This window comes from Orycteropus afer, unplaced genomic scaffold, assembly GCF_000298275.1.
Source record: "Orycteropus afer afer isolate SDZICR_OR568_19922 unplaced genomic scaffold, OryAfe1.0 scaffold00088, whole genome shotgun sequence".
Lineage (NCBI taxonomy): Eukaryota > Metazoa > Chordata > Mammalia > Tubulidentata > Orycteropodidae > Orycteropus > Orycteropus afer.
The window spans coordinates 2,274,347-2,285,838 of record NW_006921675.1 but is presented as its reverse complement, the minus strand read 5'-3'; positions in this window follow the sequence as shown (position 1 = coordinate 2,285,838).

Genomic DNA, 11,492 nt, shown 5'->3' with positions numbered 1-11,492 from the left:
GCTAAGACACTTGCCTGCTAACCAGACGGCTGGCGGTTCAAACCCACCAGCCACTCCTCGGAAGGAAGGTTGGGCAATCCTACTTCCGTGGTGATACTGCCTCGGAAACCCAAGGAGGGGTCGCTATGAGTCGGGGCCAACTCGACGGCACATAACAACAACAACAACAACAACGATACATATCTGATTGGTATCATAATAGAGCAACTATTTCAAATTCATCACTGGCTATTACATATAAGCAGTTTAGTCACTATAAAATGCGAATGATAATAGTGTATTTTCACATAATTGTGAATATCAAATGACATAATATACATAAAAGTGATTTGTAAACTCAAGTTTATAAATATATATAAATCTTTCCTTTGCTCTTTAGAATCCAAGTCTACCAGCCTTCTCTCAGTTTCTAGAATATGACAAGTTCTTACTTAGTACAAGGTCTTCATTATTGCTATTCCTTCTACCTAAACGGCAATTACTCTAGCTCTTTCTTAGAATTCAGATCTCTATTTAAATATCACCTCTTCTGAGAAACAGCCCCTAATTGCCTGTATCAATTAGGATACATTAGGATATGAGTAGGAAAAATCCAACTGAAAACAGCTTTTAAAAGAAGAAAATTTTAATTTCCCAATTGACAAAAAGTTAATTCAAAGACTTGATGTAACAGACAAAAATCTCTCTTCATCTTTCTACTATACCCCCTTAACATGTCAGATATTGTTCTCAGGATAGCTGTCACAATTCCAGCCACATGCAATTATGTACAAAAAAAATAACTGATCATTCTTCAAGCACAACTTATTTTTAAAAAGAGGAAACTAGTGACAGAAGCCACTACAAATGATTTGCATTAACTTATGAGCCATGATTGAGTACCTATTCCTTCCAAAATCAATCACTGACAATGCATGGTATTACCATTACTGTCTTAGTCTATTTAGTATTTATCCCTAAGGGCAGGTCCCAGAATAAAACTGGAACCCAGAAAGCAAGAAGAAAATGAAAGAATTCAACACATAATAAAAATGCTACAACATCATGTTGTTTGTTATTGTTAGGTGCAATTGACTCAGTTCCACTCATACTGATACTCATATAACAGAACGAAGCACTGCTTAGTCCAGGGCCATCCTCACAATAGTTTGTATGTTTACTCCACTATTGCAGCTACTGTGTTAATCCAACTCCTTGAGGGTTGTCTTCTTTTTTCCTTTTACCAAGCATGATGTTCTTCTCCAAACACTGGTCCCCCCGATAGTATGTCCAAAGCGCATGACCTGAAGTAACACCATCCTCACTTCTATGGAGTTTTCTGGCAGTACTTCTTCCAAGACAAATTTGATCATTCCTCAGTTGTCCATGTTACATTTAACGTTCTTTCATATCATCATAATTCAAAGGTATCAATTTTCCTTCAGTCTTGCTTATTGTCCAGCTTTTGCACGTATATGAGGTAACCGAAAATACCATGATTTGGGTCAGGCACACCTTAGACCTCCATGTGACATCTCTTGTTTTTGAACATGATAAAGAGGTCTTTTGCAGATTTGCCAATGCAATACGTCCTTTGATTTCTTCAGTGCTGCTTCCACAGATGTTACTGTGGATTCAAGTAAAACTAAATTATTGACAACTTTAGTATTTTCTTCATCTATCATGATGTGTTGCTTACTGGTCCAGCTGAGATTTAAGTTTGAAGTGTGCTTTGGTTAGTTCATGTGCTGCTCTAACAGAAGTACCACAAACGGATGGCTTGAACAAGCAGGAGTTTTCTTACAATTTAGAAGGCTTGAAGTTCAAAGTGCCAAGTTCTAGGGGCTGGGTTAAAGCCCCTGACCTTGGGCTTCAGCTCTGCATCTTGCTCCTGGCCCTAAAAGCATTTCTTCACTCAGGCAACTGCTGGCTGCTGAGGCTAACAAGTCCAAGGTCGACAAATAAAATGGCATAGTCCCAATATTATCAAACAACAGAGCAGGTCATTAGTTCAAGTCCAGAGACAGTCTCAAGATCGGCAGGAAACATGGAAGGCTGCTAAATGAAGACTTGGTCACATGCAGGGTCCAAGTGTGCCAAAAATCTGCAGACCATTCCCAAAGCTTCACATACACTAGAAGCAGACCACATCTTTAAAGCAGCTATTCAGCTCCTTGGGGTAGGTTCCACTATCGAGGTGATTGCCAGTCTCATCATGGGGAAAAAGTATAATCAGCTGCCCAGCCACTCAAACAAGGCCCAGCCAAGTTGACACATAACATAACACAGGTTGTTAATGAGTCTTCCTCCACTCCTGATGCCGTGTTCTTCATATAGTACAGTTTCTCCAATTATTTGCTCAGCATCCAGATTGAATAAGCAGGGTGAAAAGCTACAACCCAGGTGCACACCCTTTCCTGATTTTAAATCACACACCCTTGTTCAGTTCCAACCACTGCTGTTCATCTATGTATAGGTTCCTCATTAGCAAAATTAAGGGTCCTGGAATTCCCATTCTTTACAATGTTATCTATAATTTATTATGATCCTCACAGTTGAACGCCTTTGCACTGTCAATTAAACACAGCTAAACATCTTCCTGGTATTCTCTGCTTTCAGCAATGATCCATGTGACATTAGCAATGATATTCCTTGTTCCAAGTCCTTTTCTGAATCCACCATGAATTTCTGGCAGTTATTTCCCTGTCAATATACTGGTGCAACTATTTTTTTTTTAATTCAGCACAACTTTACTTGCATGTTGTAATACAGTGAATTACTTGGTATGGCTCTTCTAACCATCGTCTTACTGACTCCCACCAGATTACTGGGTAGAACTCTGCAAATACAAGGTGTTTGTGTCCCACCAAGGGGACTGGATAGCTTGTTAGTAATGTAAATAAGGTGCATGACAACCTTATGGGGGTAAGACCATGGCAGTAAGGTATATGAATCCTAATGTGGGAGATAAGACAGTTTTGACATTCCCCTAAGCTTAAAATGACCTCTTCTAGAGGCAGAGGGGAGCTCTGGTAGCCTAGTGCCTAAGGCACTTGACTGCTAACCAGAAGGTTGGCAGTTCAAACCCACCAGCCACTCCTCGGAAGGAAGGTTGGGCAATCTACTTCCGTAATGACATCGCCTCGGAAACCCAAGGAGGGGTCGCTATGGGTCGTGGCAGACTCTACGGCATATAACAAGAGGCAGAGGAGGGGGATCTTACTACCATCGAGAAAGAGAAGAGCTGAAGTCGAGTGGAGCATGTCCTTGGACCCAAGATCCCTGCACTGGACCTCCTTGGCAGAGAGCTGGCAGAGAACCAGTAGAAAGATGGCAGAGAGACAGCAGCAGCTGAACTGAGACAGCTTCACGAGACAGAGAAGTGGGCTTGCTGAACCATGGAGTAAGAAATCTGAATGCCTTTGGTAAAAGGCTTGCTGGCATAGTGGGGTGCATTTATTGGCAGAGGTAAAAGAGCTTTGCAACACTTGCTTGAGAGAGGCCAGGCTGAGCGACTACAGGCAAAAGAGAGGCATGCCTAATGGCATGGCCAAAGGGAAGCTGTCCTGATTGAAGAATTGTATCCTGAGCGCACTTGAACCTGAACTGTAACCTGTCACTTCCTTAATTGAGGAGCACTATGTGTGAATCCTATGCAGACACTGCAACAAATTATCGAACATAGCAGAGTAGTGAGTGCCATGGAAGGGACAGTTGCTGTCAGAATTGGTAAAAAGGTTGGAAGGTGGTATTATGTCTGGCCTCACAGGAATCAGCTTTGGCCTTTTCTCCCCCCTGGGAAGTAAGAGAACATCAGAGGAGGACACCATTGTCTTTTTGCCTATGTGATACGGACATGATTCGATAATTTCAGCATCTTGTTGGATCACCTTTCTTTGTAATGGGCACCTATATGGCACTTTTCTTTGGAATGGGAACAAATATGGCCAGTTAGGTAACCACATAACTGTCTTCCAGATATCTTGGCAAAGGCAAGTGAGTGATTCCCACATTGCACCCATTTGTTGAAACGTCTTAGTTGGTACTCCATCAATTCCTGAAGCCTTGTGTCTTGCCAATGCCTTCAGTGCAGCGTGGATTTCCTTCTTCAGTACCATTGGTTCTTGATCATATGCCACCTCCTGAAATGGCTGAACATCAACCAATTCTTTTTGGTATTGTTGTTGTAGTTATGTGCCTTCGAGTCCGACCTGACTCATAGCAACCCCTCCTTGGGTTTTCAAGGCGGTATCACTACGGAAGTAGATTGCCCAACCTTCCTTCCAAGGAGTGGCTTGTGGGTTTGAACTGCCAGCCTTCTGGTTAGCAGTCAAGTGTATAGTGACTCTGTATTCTTTCAATGCTTCCTGTGTTTTTCAATATTTACCCATAGAATCCTTCACCAGTGTAACTCAAGCCTTGAATTTTTCCCTCAGTTCTTTCAGCTTGAGAAACATTGAATCTGTTCTTCCCTTTTGGTTTTCTAACTCCAGGTCTTTGCACATTTCATTATAATACTCTGTCTTCTCAAACTGTCCTTTAAAATTTCTATTCAGCTCTTTTATAACACCATACCTTTAAAAAAAAAAAAAAAAAAGCACTCATCTACCTCAACTATTCTCTATTCTCTATCCCAACACTTAACAGCTTATGTATTTATTTCCTATACTAAAAGGTATGCCCCAGTTTAGTAGAGACTTAGAACACAGTGATGAAAACACAACAAGCCCTTTACTATATTTACTGAATGACTAAGTTAACACATGAATATCTCCCAAATATAAACATATTTACTTACTACCACCTATGGTAGTTAAGATTGTGTGTCAACTTGCCTGAGCTTGGTTTTGAGTGGCTAGGCAGCTGGATATAGTTCTTCGCCATGATGAGACCTGTAATCAACTACACGGTGGAATCTACTGTGACCAGCTGAGTAACTGCTTTAGGGATGTGGTCTGTTTCCAGTATATAAGAAAAAGCTGTGAGGAAGGTCTCTAGCTTCTTGGCACATATGGATCCTGCAAATGGCCAAATCGTCAGTGAGTGGCCCACGTTGCCTGTAGATCTTGGGACTCTTTCTAGACTTTAACTAGTGGCCTGTTGTGCTGCTTGACAATCTTGGGACTGTGCCATTTTATTTGTTGACCTTGGGTTTATCAGCCTCAGCAGGCAGCAGCTGCCTGGGTTAAGAGACATCTCCAGCTTCAGTGAGCTGGAAGCAAGAGGCAAAGCTGAAGCCCGAGGTCGAGGAGCTTTCACCTAGCCCCTAGAGCTGGCACTCGGAACTCGGATTTCTAGCCTCCTCAACTGTAAGAGAATAAATCCCTATTTGCTAAAACCATCCATATGTGGTATTTTCTTCTAGAGCAGCACTAGGTAACCAAAACTCTTCCTATAGTCAAAATCTTACACAAAATAAAAATAAATCAAGCCTTAGAAAAATTAGAATATTCAAATTCATTCTCATATGTTTACAAATTGATTTTTATATGCAGAAAATGCCAAAAGTAGATGTTTAGGGAAGAAGAAACATATTCAAAAATAATTTCAAACCAAAGATAAGCATTCATACCAACTCTTGGTAAGATGTAGAGTCCTCAAATATTACACTTAATCCATAAAAAGAACAGAGTAATGTAGTGCAAAATTTCTGAGTCATATACAATATATGTAATGAATAAAGATTCACAATCTTTGTAAAGAACTCTCTCCAGAGAACTGTCATGGTTAAGGCTGTGTGTCAAGACTAGGATATGATTCTTTGTGGTTTGGCAGTTATGATGTAGTCACGCCCCATGATAAGATCTGATAAAATGTAACTCCATGATGACACCTACCAAGAATAGCTATTCAGTTGAAAAGAAGTTTCCTCAAGGGCATGACCTGCTTTCAATATATATGGATTATCTGGCAAAACTCTGGCTTTTTACTTGCACCTGGCTCATCATCATCTGAACTCTGGTCCTTTGGACATAAGCCAGCAGGCTGCCACGTTGCCTGCTGATCTTGGGATTCATTAGCCTCTGCAGCCTGTGAGCCAGCAGCTTGCCATCAGGCCTATAGCTATGTGAGTCAGGAGAAGCCACCAGCCTAACAAGCCACTCACAGACTTGGCACTTAACAGCCTCTACAACTTCATGAGCCATTTCCTTGAGATAAATCAATCAATTAATCTCTCTCTCCCCCCCCACTCACTCACTCACTCTCTCTCTCTCTCTCTCTCTCTCTCACGTGTGCCCCCCCCCCCATACACACACACACTTTCACTGGTCTTGCTTCTCTAGAGAACCCAGCCTAAGATTAGAACCAAACCAAACCCATTGCTGTCAAGTCAATTCCAATTCATAGTAACCCTATAGAGGATAGAACAGAACTACCCCACCATAAGGTTTCCATGGCTGTAAATCTTTACGAAAGCAGAATGTCACATTTTGCTCCCATGGAGTGGCAGGTGGGTTCAAACTACAGATTTTTTTAGCTATCAAAAAAGTGCTTTAACCACTAGGATGACTCTCTAGAGAACAGCAGGTATCTGTTAGGGAAGTGCAGATGCAAAAGTTTGCTACTGAAACTTTAGTATGATTTATTTTTAAAAACCTTACATTTTAATCTTATATTCTTCTAAGAGGCTTGAAAGCCCTTGGAACAACTAATATTTACTATAGTATATTGTTGTTGGTGGCGGTGTTGTGTTGTTACTGATTTTAGCTGTCATCAAGTCACCCCGATTGGTGACAATTCCAGGCACAACAAGATGGGGCTGCTGTGATCCACTGGGTTTTATTGGGTGATTTTTTTGGAAGTAGATAGCCAGGTCTTTCTTCTCAGCCTGTCTTAAGTCTGGAAACTCTGCTGAAACCTATGCCGCATCTTATCAACACATAAGCCTCCAATGACAGACGGGTGGTAGCCATACTTGAAGCACACTGGCCAAGAATTGTTCCCGGGTCTCCCTCATGGAAGGTGAGAATTCTACCAATGATCCACCACTGCCCTCATTACTAGTGCATGTATACAGAATATTGTATCACTGACAGGTATTCAGTTCACTAATACATGGGCCAGACAGGTAACAAAAACAATCCATATACATCCCAAAATAAAGGAAGTTTAACTAAATTGTTAAAGTAACTAAATTATAGTAAAAACCATTAATGAGATAAAAAAAAAAAAAAAATTCACTGCCATTGAGACAGAGCCAACTCACAGCAAGCCCTCCTTGGGTTTCCGAGGCAGTATCACCACAGAAGTAGACTGCCCAATCTTCCTTCCGAGGAGTGACTGGTGGGTTTGAACCGCCAGCCTTTTGGTTAGCAGTCAGATGCCTTAGGCACTACGCCACCAGCGCTCCCATTAATGGGATATTATGGCTTAATTTAAAGCAGTTAAGTATGAAGATAAATACATGTAATATAGGGCACATATTGTTGTTATGTGCCGTAGAGTCAGTCCCGACTCATGGCGACCCCCTCCTTGGGTTTCTGAGACACTATCACTATGGAACTAGATTACCCAACATTCCTTCTGAGAAGTAGCTGGTGGGTTTGAACTGCCATCCTTCTGGTTAGCAGTCAGGTGACTCAGGCACTACGCTACCAGAGCTCCTTTATACCCAGTAAGTTGGCTATGATATTCAAAAAAGGAAAACAACATAGCACAGGGCAAAATGTAGAATACATAGGGATATGACAAGGTTGAGAGTTAGCATAATATCTTGGAAAGTGGAGGCTCTAAGGTTAAACAGAACTACTTCTAAATCCTGACAACAGCAATATAAAATTGGGTCAGTAAAGAATTGGGCAGGGTATCTTAACCTCTTTAAATACGAACTTTAATCTTTGAAATGATTACAATAATTCCTATCATTGTAAGTATAACTATGATAATGTTACATATATATAGTACTTCCTGTTGCAAGATACTTTTCTCATTGCTTCACAATCATACTATTTAATTCCCTTAACAACTTTATAAAATAGATACTATTACCCTACTGTACAGTTGAGGAAATTAAGTCACAGTGAGATTAAATAACTTTGAAACATCGTATAGCTAGTAAGCAGCAGAACCAAAATCAATGGCAGCTATTTTTTTTATCATTACTGTTGTTATCAAGAACCTGCTGACTTTAAGAACTGCAAAGAAGTTAGAAAATGTGCTTCTATACATATTTTTTCAACACAAGACAGTTAACTATATAACTATGATATGTTAAGGTAATTCAATTCAGAGATTTAAAGTTGTCAGACTTTTCCTCTCAAAATATTACAACATTAGGTATAACTCCTTTTAATTTAATTTTGTAAAGCTTAAAGCAAAGGGAAGAGACTTTTGTTTCTAGAACAAGATCGTGAAAACACACTTCTCCCTACCCCTCCTACTAAGGATAGCTTAAAACACTGGACATTATATAAAACAAAATAAGACAAGGACTAATATCCAGAATATACAAATAACTAGAATTTAACAAAAAGACAAACCACCCAATTAATAAACAGTTAAATGACTTGAGTAGACATTTACCAAAGAGGAAATACAATAGCCATAAGCATATGAAAAGATGTATTAGTCCTTCAAAAAAAAAAACCAAACTCATTGCCATATAGAGTCATTCAGACTCATAGCAACCCCTCCTTAGGTGTCCAAGACGGTATCTCTATAGAAGTAGATTGCCCAATCTTCCTTCGGAGGAGTAGCTGGTGGGTTTGAACCACAAGCCTTCTGGTTAGCAGCCAAATGCCTTAGACACTATGCCACCAGAGCTCCTGTATTAGTCTTTAGGAAAATGCAAACCAAAACCACCACAGTAAGAGACTGTTTTATACCCACTAAAACAAAAAACCAAACTCACTGCCACTGAGTTGATTCGGACTCATAGAGACCCCCTTTGGATTTCTGAAGCAGGAAATCTTTACAGAAGTAGATTGCCCAGACGTCCTTCTGTGGAGTGGCTGGTGGGTTTGAACTGACAACCTTCTGGTTAGCAGTCAAATGCTTTAGGCACTACACCACCAGAGCTCCTTTATGCCCAATAAGTTGGCTATGATTTTAAAAAAAGGAAAAAAACAGATGTTGGCAAAAATGTGGAAAAATTGGAACCCCCAACCATTGTTGCTGGGACTGTAAAATGGTATGGCTTCTTTGGAAAACAGTTTAGCAGTTCCTCAAAAAGTAAAATATAGAATTACTCTACAACACAGTAATTCCACGCCTAGGTATATATGTAAAATAATTGAAAGCAGGTACACAAAGAGATAAATATACAACAATGCTGACTGCAGCACTATTCACGGTAGTCAAAAGATGAAAACCACCTAAATGTCCGTCAATAGATAAATGGATAAACAAAATATGATACATATATACAATGAAGCACTACTCTGTACTAAAGAGAAATGATGTTCAACACATGCTACAACATGGATGAACCCTGAAAACATCATGCTGAGTGAAGTAAGTCCATCAAAAAGGAAAACTACTATATGATCCTACTTATATTAAATATCTAGAATAAGCAAATGTATAGGGACCAAATTTTTATTAGTGGTTAGCAGGAGTGGTAAGGAGGTGAGAGAAAAGGAATAACTGTTTAGGAAGCAATGAGCTTCTGTTAAGGGGGACAGAAAACTTCAGAAATGGATAGGGATGTTTCTTAATATGTTGTCATTAGTATCACTCAATTGTACAACTATAAAAATGTTGAAATGGCAAATGTTTGCTTATATTTACCACAATTTAAAAAAAAAAAAACTAGAAAAATTTCTACTAGTGAGGGGGAGGGGGTGGAATAAAATTCAGACATTTGGTTGCCATTTGTCAAAATTAATGCATTTGTAGTTCTCTCTCACCTATAACTGTAACCCTAACCATGACTCCTTGAAGGATCTGAAAATTATATAAATGTCTTTAATATTTCTTAAAATTTCCAATACACAATTCTGATGGCAGAATCAAGACCCCTTGGTTTAGCCTGAGCACAGGACACAGAAATCACATGATACTTCTGGCTCATCTTAAAACAGTCCAATAGGAATTTAAGTCCCATCTTCTAAGGACAGCATAAGCACACAGCTATCAGGTAAGGTACTCAGCAACTACTACAGAACTGACATACAGGGACTAAATGATAAAGAATAAAGTTCATATCATCACTTGAGTTAGCATAAGCATTAGAGTCCTTAAGTATGTGTCATGAGTAACCACATGCCCTTAAAAAAAAGAATTTAGGGTCAATTTATTGTTCTTCAAACATACCTTCTTTTCTTAATGTCATACTTAATAAGATATTTTTAATTACTTCACAGCAATTTATGCTTGCATTCTATTTCCCATTGCCAATGCTTTAAAGGAACTCTGGGCGCATAGTGCCTAAGGCACTTGACTGCTAACCAGAAGGCTGGTGTTCAAACCTACCGGCCACTCCTCGGAAAGAAGGTTAGGCAACCTACTTCCGTAGTGATACCATCTCGGAAATTCAAGGAGGGGTCGCTATGAGTCGGGTCTGACTTGATGGCACATAACAAAAACAACAACGCTTTTATATTAACTGAAAAAAAATTAAGGAAATAATGAGCAGAACTAAACTTATGCCATAGATAGCATATAAAATATATTTTTAATTGATAACAAGTTCCTATACTATGTATAGGAGCTCTGGTAGCATAGTGGCTAAGGCACTTGACTGCTAACCAGAAGGCTGGCGGTTCAAACCCATCAGCCACTCCTCGGAAGGAAGATGGGGCAATCTACTTCCATAGTGATAATGCCTCGGAAACCCAAGGAGGGGTCGCTATGAGTCAGGTGTGACTCGACGGCACATAACAACAACAACAACAATATACTACATATGAATTATTATGTTGTTTTAGATATATTAAATTCTGTTTTTTTTTTAAAAGTACCATAAAACAGGCAGTAATCTTCAGTGAATCTGTTTAAAAAAAAAAAAAACTCATAAAACAGGCAGTAATCTTCAGTGAGGCATAAAAGTACCAAAAAGAATGAGCTATTATAAATCATTAGAGTTACACCAACTTTAATTTAATGCATCAGTTGACTGGTAACTAATATTAGATGAAAAGCAGCCAAAGGAGGCTTTATTTATAACTATGTGTAGAAAAATAACAGAAACACTGTTAACAAAGTAAATTTCATTTATGGAATATAAAATTACAGTTTTTACACAGAATGGTAATTGAATACTACTTGAAATGGGCAGGATATCATTATTTTAAAAGTGTTAAGACACTTCTACTTTCACCCCTGAGGGAGTAATAAGACCCATAATTAGTCTCCAAATGTAAGCAACTAGATAACAGGAGAAAATATGTATGTGACATTGGACATCAGGCAACTGAAGACAATGATTCCTGAAAAGAAGGGAAACAAAATGAGAGAGCCCAACAATTGCCTGGGCTTCTGAAAGAACTTTTAGGACCACAGTACATGGAGGAGAAGCTTAAATAAAACCCAGTGGCACTGCTGAATTGAAGAAATGGGACTGGAGTTCAGAA